Below are 12,713 nucleotides of genomic sequence, written 5' to 3' on the forward strand. Positions count from 1 at the left end.
GCAATCCTCCTACTGAGCAAATGAAAGGTACCTGGAAGTGGATGAAATCCTATGCTGAATGTTTAAACATTGCACCTTCTTGTTATACTTAGTAAATCCTGACTAGTTTGTTAAACCTGTTTGCTAAATGCAAAACTTCTTTCATGAAGGTGGCTTAAGTCAGTACTTAAAGGGTGGGAAGTAACTGGCAGCTGCTTCTATGGGTGGGAAGGTGGAGCCAGCAACATTGAATATACAAAGTAGTGGCATTGGTTGTATTGTTTGTCTCTACTGTGTTTATGTCCTCCACCTCTGAGGAATGTGACAGACTGTGGTTTAAGAAATAGTGCTCCTTATAATGGCTTTGCTTTCCGGATGCAGAAAGCTTGGAAGAAGGGAGCAGTGAAGCAGTAGCACATAATTGCTTTTCTGAAGATGGATGGGAGGATCAGACTGGTTTCCTGTGGGAAGGCAGAAGAAATCCTATATCATATGAGTGCTGGGATGAGTCTCCTGGTGATGGTGCGCATTGTGTAGGGGTTTCGTGGAGGCATGGTATTCCTGATTTTGTTGTTGTTTTGGGAGACTCATTCTCTTTGGTGTTATTCTATGTTGGTCAAATGTGTTTGGGAAGCTGAGGGCCTAAAGTCAAGATTCTTAGGCCTAGAAATTTAGGTCTGGCCTAAGGTGGAATCTTCTACACCCACTTTATTTTTAAGGGTTCACGTGGAGGAAGTAACAAGAAAATAGTTGAATATAAATGTTATATATGTCCTTGTGCTGGATTATACCTTGCCTCACATTACATCTTAAAAATCATCATAAGTATTTGGGGGGGGGGGGGAAGGGGGCTGTGTGTTTGTTGTTGTTGTTCTCCTGCAATGAACCTTGGGAACTTAATTTCAGTCCAGGTATGAAGCATTTGTGGAAGGTTGAGTGGAATGGCATAGCCTTAGTGTATTCTGATTGTGCCATTTCTATTCATAAGAATGTTAGGTGCTATTGAGGAAATGGCTGCTAATGCATGTGCTGCCTCGTATTTGACAAAATACCATGGAACTTGCCTGCTGACATCTGTGTCCATATTTTTTAATTTGCTTAAAGTTTCTGGGTAAGGATCTAGGAAAAAAACAACCAAAAGTACACATAGGAGGGATATTGTATGACCAGTAAATTTTAAGGACTGAGTATTGTGAACACTTTATTATTTGGTGAAAATTAAGTGAAAATTTATGTCTCCTCCTTTGGGGTGTGTGTGCAATTTTATTTGGCTATGGAAGTAGATTGCTTCCCCGCTTTTTTTTTTAAAAAAGTTAGCTTATCTGTGGCTGCCTGTCTCTGAGTTCTATAGTTAAGCAGGTATCAAGTGCTCAGTACAAGCACAGAATTTTATTAAACTTCGGACTGGCCAGATATTTTCTTCATAGGAAAACCCCATGTTTGTTTGCCAAGTTTAATAGTTACCTGTATTTAGGAGGGGAAGCTTGCAGTTGGCTTTGAAGGGTATCACTATCTGTTCATCAATCAGCTCTTTTTTGAACTTGTCTCCTTATGTCATCCTGAATGTACAGAAGGAGCTGGTATGTTGAATAGATTTACTCTTGAGCTGTTAGCCTTCAGAGAATTATTAGCAATTGCAGATCTCAGTGTGCCCGAAGAGTAGAATAGTGGAGCGGTTCTGGATTCAGCTCTGGCGGAAAGACTTCTGTTGCTCTAGAATGATCAATTGGTGATTGTTGGAGGCTGCACAGGACACTGAAGGCAACTCTGGGGATCTGTGAATACCAGTTGAAATGTAAAGAAACATCTTTAGGAATTCTGCCCCCCTGTTCCTATCATAACTTACCTCTGAAGGAACTGTTCCAAGTCACTGCTGCCTCATTCAATGTCTATAGAAACTTGTGGAGTTCTTTTTCTTTCTTGTCTTTGTCTCATCTGTGTATATCCTTTGTATGTTCCTCATTTTGTCACTTTCAGCCATGAGCATGAAAGTCTCCAGTTCTGAAAGATGAGAGCTGATCTTTTGAATTTCTACATGCCTGTGAAGAAAGTGAAAATGTTAATATTTTCTAAAAAGACAAATATTGAGAAGTAGATTGTTATCACTTCTGTATGTTGTGTAGGAAATTGAGTAATAACAGAAGCAGATAGAATTTCAAAATACCACCACAACTACTAAAGTTGGCTGTATTCTCTGTAGGGAAAAAGTCTGGAATTTTCTTTGGGGGATCATAATTGGCAGACAAGGATTTTAACGAGATTGCTGCAAGGTATTTGAGTGTTCATAGAGGTTATGATAGCTGCAGGCAGTGGGTGTGGATGAAGAAGAGATGCTCAGATGGGAGGCTATTTATGACAATAACAATTCGATACACTTAAATGAAATACGTAGAGAAGTGAATCATGAAACTACAGTAAAGAAGTTATCAAGATTATAGCTGTTCAAGTACCAAATGGTACACAGAATATCAGTTTACTCAATTATAATTTTCTGTGATTTGTTTCTGATATGGCCTAGCTGCTGTGATAATCAAATAAAAAGTAATAATTTACGGAATCGTAATTAAGTTGCAAGTTAGCATCTAGCTGTGTTGTATTGGTTGGCTTCTTCCTTTTGCTGAGTATTCAGAAGTGGTGTAATTCTTAATGCTTTTAAAAACTATTTGAGAACATTGCATAAAAATCAAAATCCAAGGTTTTGACTTTTTTCATGACAATTTTTAAATTTTTATGTGAAATTCAATGTCTTAGAATTCTCATTAAGTTTTAGGCAAGTAAGCATTTGTAAATGGAGCCTGCCATGGTGGGATAAAGTGACTGTATTTTAGTTTCCTGATGTTTAGCTATCTTTCCTGCTGCTACTGCCCTTCTCCTTTTCCTCCCCCTTGCGTAGTCTTCCTGTCATTACCACTTGCCAGGATACTAGTAAACAAGCCATAAAAGCGTTTCCTAAGCACGCTTCCATTGATTTCATTTGGGTTTCGATGTTGAAACCCAGAGAAGAAAAAGAACCACAAGAATTCAACATTCTTCTAATAGCACAGTGCTCCAGAGCATCAGATGTTTAAGTAATCCTATTGTAGTTAAGTTTCTCTTTGTGAGATGGTTCTTTTCTGGGAAACTTTTTTTGGTTTGTTTTTTTAGCCTGCATTTGAACTACAAAATCTGTAGCACATTCAAGCCTAAGTCATTTTAAGTGAAAGTAAAACAGCAGTGTATTTGTCTGTGCAGAACCAGAAGAGCAAGGCAGAAATTATAGTTGAATAGGATTTTAGAAATCAGGTACTGTTAGTTTACAGCCAAGATGATTTTTTTATTTGGATGGTTTTTGTTGTATTGCAGAGTAATATAGTTACAAACAGTAAATATCAAGTGATGCATTTTTTATAGCAATACAGTTTTATAATGTGTAACAAAAAATTGGAGTGATGGCAATGCTAATTACTGTTACAGCCAGTTTATTTATAGCTGAAAAACTACTTTTACACTTGTGTTCTAATTGTCTTGTTGCACATGTCGTAACATGACATCTGCTTGTATTTTTCTGCAGGAAGTAAGCTGTTTGATAGATAGTAACCATCCTGAGGATCTGAGAGGGAAAATTTAATCTGCTGTTTAACTAGTCTGTATGAGAGGAGAAAATGAGTCATCATAACTAAGGCAGGGGAAGAAAAGGATAAATAAAAGCTGCCTTCAATAGCTAATAATAATTACAAAAAGTAACATGCTGGTCTTATGATCTGGCTGTTCAGAGTAATATTTCTAATAGCAACATTTCTTGGTAAACTCATGGAAATGAGTGTCAAAACATTTAAAGGAATGCTTGCATTCCCTTTTAAATAACAAGTATTTTGTCAGGCCCTGGTTTTTGGTGAACTGTGAGTACAGCTTTGAACAGGACAGGAATTTGGATGTAGCCACTTGATGCTTTATCCAGCTCCTACTAAAAACAGTGGCAGAATTTGTGCTGATATCACTGTGTGGGTTTGACCTCAGAAGTATGCATTTTCTCACAGTGATAATGCTTGCTTTCCTTTTCCCTGTAAAGACGGAGTAGTTTTACTTCCATTTGAAATGGTACAGCATGCAATGAATTGTAGGCACTGCTATTTTTGTCTTCTGTTTCAGCTGCAATAGGCCTATACCTAGTAGGTATACCCATATGTCTCTATATATTCCTGGCATGAATTGGCATTGGTTTCATTCAAATGTAGGATTAATAAATATGCAAGCACTAGGTAAAATTTTAACTCTCCCCCCATATATTTTTTTATTCCCTTAGTTTTGTAGGCTATGTAAGGCAGTGTTTCATACTGAAAGCTGGTTATTTATTTTCAAAGGGCAGTGTCAGAAACAAAAATTTTTATGAAGACATACTTGCCCTTTTCTGTACTTCTTATTTTGGCATATAAGATAATCATAAAGGTGCTTTTGATTAAAGACAGTTGTTAGGACAGCTATATATGAGACAAATACTGTTGTCTGAATTTTAAGAGAAATGGCTTTATCATTCTCATCAGTTTTGCTCCTTTTTAAGAAAAAGCTATGCAAGCTTGTTCTTCACTTTAAGGAGAAAAAATACATGCATCTATTTAAAAATTTGTTACTTGTTTTTAAAACCTTTTATAATAAGAGCATATTTTAAGTATGGATGAGCTGAGAGAGACTGCACTCTCAGTTCTGAGGGAGTGCTGTAAAAATGCATTGGAACTAGTCTTTGCACAAATGGTGCAAGTGCTTCAAGCAGCTTAGCTGTGGCTTCCTGATGATGGAAAGAATTAGGTTTCCACAATGCCTGATAAAGGTCAAAATCCTTTACAAAACAACATGAGGAATGAGCAGTTGTTCAGCAGGTAGAACATTTAGTTAATGTTTCTTTAGATCATTTTAACTGCTGCATATGTGAGTTTTGATATTCAAAATGATAGGAACTGATTTTAACATCTTTCTTTTAACAAGTATTGTCATGCATTAACTCCTTACTTATTTGTGTCAATGTCTGATACCAAATTTTTGTTTAACAAGCAGCACCTAAGTCTACGATACAGTTTAACTGTTGAGCATTTTCTGTATTCTGGAGGAAACTGATTGCAATAGACCATTACTTACTGATCATCAAAATCTATCTTTTGCTTTTGCAGGCTCGACAGGAATGTAATGGAAATACTGCCATCAGCATTATTACCTAGCATATCCTTAAGACCTCAGCTGTTCATAAATAAACCTTCCACAAACACGTTACCAGATAAATGTAGAAATACTTAGGGCTTTAGCTGTAATAAATTCAAATGGTACCTGCAATAGAAGGGGCAGTAGTTGTTTCGTTGATCTCACTGAAGTCCTAATAGCTTGAGAAAGCAAACAACTTCATAAATAAATTGAGAAATGACTAATGTGCTGGGATGTTGTCAGTAAAGTATTCATCAAGCTTAAGTAATTTGAAGTCTGTTTAAAGCCTTTTTTTATATACAAATTTACGAATAAAAGAAAGATTTCTTTCAATAGGAGTACTTTTTCCTGTCTTAGTATAAACACAATATTGGTGATTCTTAACTATATACTGTAATCACATGCAAAGCCTAAATTAGTCTGAAACCTGCTTTTTTTTTTTTTTTTTCAGGTGACGAATGCTATAACAATTTCCCCTTGGAGATGTTTTTTTTTTCAAACATAAGCATGTAAAATAGTTGTCATAGATAATGTATGCTATTAGTAACAGTTGTATGCCCCCAGAACCTTCAAACAAAACCTGTGAAAGAATTCAAAGCTTGTAAAATTAGGCCCTCAGTTAGGAAGTGATTTTGTGTGTGTTTAAAGCCTTGTAAGCAGAAGTTAACTAACACAGTTGCAAACTTATGTTTGTGTGTGTTGTATAGTATATATCAGTGACCTGACTTTAATAAAAAGTGACTATTAAAGGATGTTCTTCTGGAGTCATACTCTCACCCATTGTCAAACATACACTTAGTGTTTTTTTGATTAGTTAGTATTATGTCTATTTAAAATAAAGCAGTGTTTAGTTATCTGTGAGTCTTCAAAAGTCTGTTACTGTCTCTTAGGGGACTTTCTGAGCCTCTACATGTGCTGCTGTCAATCTTTCCCAGCCCTGTCTTGCCTTGGGAACTTTTCCAAGCAATTGTATCTTAAGGTTTGTATGAAATAAAAGGGATATGTGACTTAATGTTCTTTTATTTTTTCTTTATTCCAAAACAGAAGCTCCAGTAATTATCTTAGTCTTCCAAAATATCTTAGCCTTTCATAAATCTCAGCTTTCAGCTGAAGAGGATTTATTCAGCTGATGTTCACAACTTCTAAAAGAAAGTCTTTATTTAGGCATCTTGCACAAGGAATAAATACTTAAATAATTGCTTGTATTACTTTTAGATCTTTGTCCTCTGAAACATGAATAAACTTGGAAAGTAAAATCGATAGAATGCAGTAGCACTTAAAAGAGAAGACTGATAGGTCTCATGTTCTCAGTACATGTTTTTTTGGATGTGATGCTTGCAGTTGTTGAATAGAACTTTCTATATCAGGTCTTTCAGCTTCACTTGAGTAAAAAGACAGTTTGTAATACAAAACTATATCTGACCAATTATTTGTTTCACGCTCTAAACAAAGAGCGTTTTTATCAGCACCTGTATATTTCAGGTGGAATTTTCAAAGCATTTACTGCTGTAAGACTGTGCCTAGTTTGAAAAAAAGAGCTCTATCATCAACTGATTGTGCTGGGAGAGGCATAAAGGCGGTGCACTGGAAAAGAAAATTTCATGCAACTTTCTTATTTTTTTCTAAGTTTGTTGGGTAAAATCCTTTTGCAATAAATGTAAATTTAGTTTTATAGTCTCTATGCCTTGCAAGAGTGATTTCAGTAACATAGTGCAGTTTTACTTTGTGAAGCAAAGTAATACAGCACAACTTTGCAAATACTTCATAATTGTGAGAATCTTTTCATCCTATGCTAAGGTATTCAGTTTTTCCCTGTCTTACAGTGGAGCTTCCATGTGTACAGTGTTGCTCATAGTGAAAATACTCAATCCACAAATCCACTTACTGGCTTAGTGAAACCACAAAATGGTTTGACTATGGGGAAAAATGTCTGTATAAGAAACAGACAACCCATATTGCTTCAGATTTGCATGAGTAAGTACTCCCTTTGCTTTATAGAAAAGCTTTAGATCACTAGGTATAGATTACTAGGAGTCAATTTTTCATGCTTTTTTGAGAGATGTTTACAGATCTGAGTTTCTTATCAGTAAGCTCTAGATTTTGAATTGGAAATTTTTTTATTTAATTAAAAGTTGAAAACCATGTAGTAGGGAAAGTGTAATAGAGTTTCTTATTCTGAGAAAAACAGAAAGCTGAGGAGAGGGAAATGCAGATAAATGAAATCATGAATTATGTAACCTGAGCAATGGAATACTGCGATGGCAAACAATAGCAGTAAAACAACAGTTGAAGGCCAGAGTTTCTCATAGTGATTTTTTTTTTTAGTTAAACATGAATCATATACTCTTGAGGAGAAAGTTATGCCTTGGAAGAGGACACGTGAAGTATGGTTAATTAGCGTAGTAACATTGTAGCTGGCCCATTCCTTAGGGTATTTTAATGTGGTGCCTATCTGTAGATACATCTTCACTTTACATTATGTATGATGTGACATACATAATGTAAAGTGAAAGGCCAGGTCAGTGAGATGGGGTTATTCAGTACTGTAGACTTGATGATCTTTGTATTTGGCCCCTGATCCCTCAGGGTACACGTCTATAAAATCATCTGCTATGGTCAGAAAGATTTAAAAACTGGATAGGAGGGCTGAGGAGCATATCGTGGCAAATTAGAGCTCAGACTCGGAGCATTTGCCGTGTGTTACCTGCTGAAGTAATGAAACATGTGCTTACCCGCAGCTAAACTGATTAAAACAAATTTATACCATGTGAAGTAAAAATGCATTGCTTAAACGTCAGTTAAATATGACTTATACTTGGTCATTTGTTAAACTGTAATTAGACTCATATGTAGTCATTTCCTCTGTCAGCTGTGGCTTTAGAAGTAGCTTAAAATATGAGAAGCGATAAAATATTTTTACTAAACATATCCTAACCTTCTCATAATTTGGAAGGTTAAATTTTGAACCAATTCTGAGACAACTTTGTCATTCACCTAATGTAATTGTTGTTTGCTTTCCTTTTTTTGTTGCTTGCTACTTCAAAGTGTTTTATTTCAGTTTTTAAAATTATGTTAATTTATCTGTTGCTGTCTTTATAGTCTGAAAAGGATATCAGACTTGCTGAGAAATACAAGTACTACAAGGAGGTAATGAAGCAGTGACTTCTCAAAGACTCAGCTGTACATTTGATTTTGTACATTTGTTTTGCCAGTGCTCACTGCTGAATAACACATGGAAACCGGCAAATATGTCAGTTTCAATGGGCACTTAGAAGCAATGGTTGTTGGTAGTTGCCACTTTGTAGCTCTCACCAAGGTGAGAGTTTAGATGAGTGTTGCAGCATTAGAAGACTGTCTTATCCCCTGTGAATTAGTGCTAGTAGTTCATGAATGTTTGTGTTCCTCCTCCTGAGAACCTGTTTCTTCCCCCTTCCCCTTGAAATAGAAAACATTTGCATCTTGACTTTACTGTTCAGATTTACTGAAAACACACTCAACTCTGACAACACAGAACTGGCTTTCTCCTTAAACATATGGATACTACCTGCAATCATTGCATCGCTCTTGTGGTCCTTCCTTTTTATCCATTACTTTTCTTCTGAATTACAATATCACCAATATACTTGTTCTGTCTTTTATCATGGCTTTGAGAGAACTTCAGTAAAAGTTAGCTTTAAGCAGGTTTAAAATGTGACTTGGGTCAGTGATTTAGACAGCTGACAGTTTTCACTGACCTTTTCCTGGTTTTTGGAATGCAGAAGAAAGCTGATGTTTCCTAAACTGGTAAAGGAAGTGTATATCCACCTCTTGTTAATAGTTCAACGGTAGTTCAAAAGTTATTTGTCAATCCCATTCTTTGTGTATGCTGCAAGGGCTACAGTGTAGATTCAATTAAATGTAGTTACAGAATCACAATACTTTGTGCATAAGCAATGTGGTCTCATCTAATAAACTCATGTTTAATATGAAAAGTTCTATATTAACTGCAGTGTATGCTGTATTGTACATATTAATAGTCTCTAAAAAGATATATTGAAGACCCACCTTCTCCATTGGACTTCACAAATATGTTGCCACTTCTTAGTTTCATTTGGTTGATCTGTATGTGTTAACTGCTACCCCTTCATTGTCAGATTGCCGTTGATTTTCCATGTTAAGAGCTGCCTGCAGAACAACTGGCAGTAACTTTCAGAACATCAGAGTTGTTGTGAAGAAATATGAGCAATGGGATCAAATAAATTCTATTGAAAAGAAAAAAGTCTTAAGGTATTCTCAAAGCTAAATGAAAAGTAGCTTTGTAAAAGTATAACAGGAATCCTTCAACTTTCATCTATTTTTCTTTGCTGGGCATTGTAGTCTGTTCAGATATCCCCCAGCCATTTCAAGCAGTCTTTGTACTTAGATTGAATGGGAGAAGTATGAGCTATTTGTTCTAAATCTATAGCAAAAGCTGCTCTGCTTCATGGTTGCTAATGAAAATCTTTGTCCTCGCCTCCTTCAGAGGCTAGAAGGGCATCTCTCAGCAAAAGCTGCTAGCAACTTATTTTGTTTCTCTTGGCACCCTGTAGTTTGTCCTTTCTGGGGACGGGTGGTTGTGTGTGCATGTATATCTGTTTTCTGGTACTGTTTTCAAGTTCATAGCAAAATAAGCTTTTGATTTATTTATTTTTTTCCCAATACTGTATCTCAAGTTTCAGCACAGTGACTATTTGGTAGGAGTTGAGACAGTAGTGATAGAGCATGTAATCAAACGTGAAAAGTATTTTTGCTTTATTGGCAAGGTAAATTTTAAGAAGAAAAATAAAGTAACTGTGTGAGCAGATGTGGATGGACTGTTACAGAGCTGTGTTTTATCTGTGATTATGTAAGAAATATTGCTACTGTTCCTGTATGTAGTTGCAGGGCTTTGTATGGTTTGTACATCATTCAAACTGAACTTTAGTCATCCTTTAGACCTGTTGTGTTAGGCTAATCTCTTAACCAGGCAAAATATAATTAAAGAAATCCAATCTACTTCATATTATGCCCTTTAAACCTACTTTAATGTGATGGTTAAGACAGAAGGTGACCTTGAAAAAGGGAATGATGAGTCAGACTTTTGAAAGAGGGATTAGGAAACTCCCCACCACACACACACCACAGCCCCTTCCAGTTACTCTACCCATGAAATTCTCCAGGGTGTGTGACTTGGTATGCGTCAGTGTGGAACTACTAGCTGCCCTACATATTACAAGTAAGAGCAGAATTTTACACTGTTAACCAAAGCTGCCACTTATTAGGAACACAGGTGATTGCAACAGGTCAAATTATAAGGGACAAGTGCCAGGTGATATAGTGCAAAGAAATTTAAAGCATTTGTGTAGATTACCAGCTCTGTGCCCATTTGAGGGTGCTGTCCCTGTATGGCTGTAACATGGCATCTATGGTTGAGAATGGAATGTTACAAGTAATGAATTGGAATGTAGATATTTAGATAAAATCCTATAAGTAAACTTGTGCATTTTGAAACAAAAATGCAGGATCACTTTTTATTCTGTATGTCACTCAGTTTGAGGCCTGTGGCAGAAACTAGGTCCACAGTCATTCATTTGCGTTTTGCTGCTGAGTTGCTTCTAATCTCACTTTCCATTTCAGCAGAACAGTGTGACTGCTGAAGTCTCCAGATGTCACCATGAAGGCCTTTTCAGTTCCTTAATGTTCACTGAAAGGCCACAAATCCAGAGATCTGTGATGCGGAACTCATTTTCCGTAGTTTGATTTAGTAGAAGTTTGGCTTCCAAAATGGGATTAAGCTGTGCAGTTGCAGTGTTGTGGAAGCCGAGGTTTTGACTAGTGGTATTGGGAATCTAGTAAAATGTTTGAGTGAGTGGACATGTAGGATGTTAGTGCATGAAGTGGTTTATTGGCACAAATAATTTAATCCTTTTAGCCTTTATACATCAAAATACAAAGGTTGAAATGATTATTAATAAAGTATTAATGAAATCCAACAAACTGTGCATATGTCTAAAAAGTATGACACACCAAACAGTAATGCTCAATTTTGAACTTCATGGAAAGATAGTACTGTGAAATAGAATTAAATGGACAACTGGAAATGAAATTAAACACCATTATATCTCAGAGACATAACATCTTAACTGTGTGTAGCAGATTTTTGAACATCACTTCCCAAATGAGTAAGTCTGGCCTATCAAGTGGGATGATAAAGAGGTGGATGCTAGATCTAGTCATTTTAATTACCTGGATTTGTTCCATTGAAATGTGGTTGCCAGGATATTGTTGCCTGAGTTATATAGAAGACAAATGCAGATGCTATACTCTTGCTGGTACAGAGTATAGAGATGACAACATTTTTTTCAAAGTTTTCCTATTTGAGCATTTTTCCTGTGGTTTTGGATTAAAAATATTGTTTAATAGTCATACCTTCTGCACATGAACTGTTGCGTTATTTCTGTTTGTTAGCGTGAACAGAGAAGTTACTTTGTATGTGAAGAATCCATCTTAAAAATGAGAGAGACCACAGCAAGGTAAGAGATTAAAATTTGAGATGGATATTTTCCTTCTGTGTCTGGTTTTATACTTGCATAAATCAACATGTTCAGATTATTAATTGAGCATGCTGCTCAACCAAATCTTACTTTTTATAGACTAATACAGGGTTACACAAAGATTAAATGAAAGTAGGATAATTCAGGCTGCTTCAGACCACTTGTCTTAAAAGAGTTTATAAAAGCTGTAGCCCCTGTGCACTTCAGACTAGTCTGTGACATGGATACCAAGGCAGCAGAAATGAGCTAGCTCAAGCACTAGCTGAGCAATGACAGCACAGAGCTCGCTAGGTTATTGCAATGCTCAGACTGAATCTCTTTGTTCAAGTTGAATTAGCTATACTTGATCTGGGAGGCTTAGAATTGTACAGGCTCAGAAGAGGACTACTACTCTTTAAGTCAATAACATTGAGTTTGAAGGGGAGGTGGGGGGTGAAGAATAAAGTTGCTCCTACACAGCAAACATGCAGTTATCGTCTTGTAGATAAGACAGCACATACCTTCAAAAGCCTAACTGGTATTAAAAAGGTCTTCAATTATTTTCTTCTTTCCCTTTCTTGAATTTACTTATATATTTTATTTCAATGTAGAGTGTGTGGGTTTCTTTAATTGCCTCTGAATGATTAGAAAAAGATAAGTGTCTTCAGGTTAGAAAATGTTGCACAGCCTTTCTGTCGTTTGGTTTAGGGGCTACACATAAGGATCTGACTTCAGTGATTTTAGGTTTTTCCTCTGCTGGTTAATACTGAAGGCTTTCTGGGTTTTGGATTTTTCTTCAAATGTTTAATCAGAAAGCATATCATAAACTTGTTTTTTAAATATTCTGAAAAGTTATGTATCTAATAACTTCAGGTCCTTTTGTTGGAGTGATGTCTGCTTAATATTGTAATGTTGTATTCTCATTCTCCTGTGTGTATGCAAACAACCCTCCTTCCCTACTCCTTGCTCCTGTTCCATGCAGGAGTTACATTTTTAACACTCAGAAGTATTGTCCTGAGGTTATTGTGACCTGCC

At 36.2% G+C, this 12,713-nt stretch overlaps 1 protein-coding gene and 1 long non-coding RNA gene across 5 annotated transcripts in view; one reads left to right on the forward strand and one right to left on the reverse strand.

Annotated features, from left to right (window-relative positions):
* Positions 1-12,713, forward strand: part of IRAG1 (inositol 1,4,5-triphosphate receptor associated 1) — a 107,798-nt gene that overhangs the window by 15,759 nt on the left and 79,326 nt on the right. For 2 of the 4 annotated variants that reach the window (XM_083839958.1, XM_083839975.1), the window contains exon 1: positions 11,614-11,678. The exons of the other annotated variants lie outside the window; for them this stretch is intronic. The gene's annotated coding sequence lies outside the window, so the exon portion shown is untranslated. Of the gene's footprint in view, positions 1-11,613; positions 11,679-12,713 lie in introns of those variants that run through there. 4 annotated transcript variants of the gene reach the window in all.
* Positions 825-11,607, reverse strand: LOC310901063. Its single transcript, XR_014585563.1, has 3 exons — positions 9,193-11,607; positions 1,826-2,018; positions 825-1,754 (listed from the first exon to the last, which is right to left on the reverse strand). It is a non-coding gene; the product is annotated as an uncharacterized lncRNA (long non-coding RNA).

This window comes from Anser anser, assembly GCF_964211835.1.
Source record: "Anser anser genome assembly, chromosome: 5".
Taxonomy (NCBI): domain Eukaryota; kingdom Metazoa; phylum Chordata; class Aves; order Anseriformes; family Anatidae; genus Anser; species Anser anser.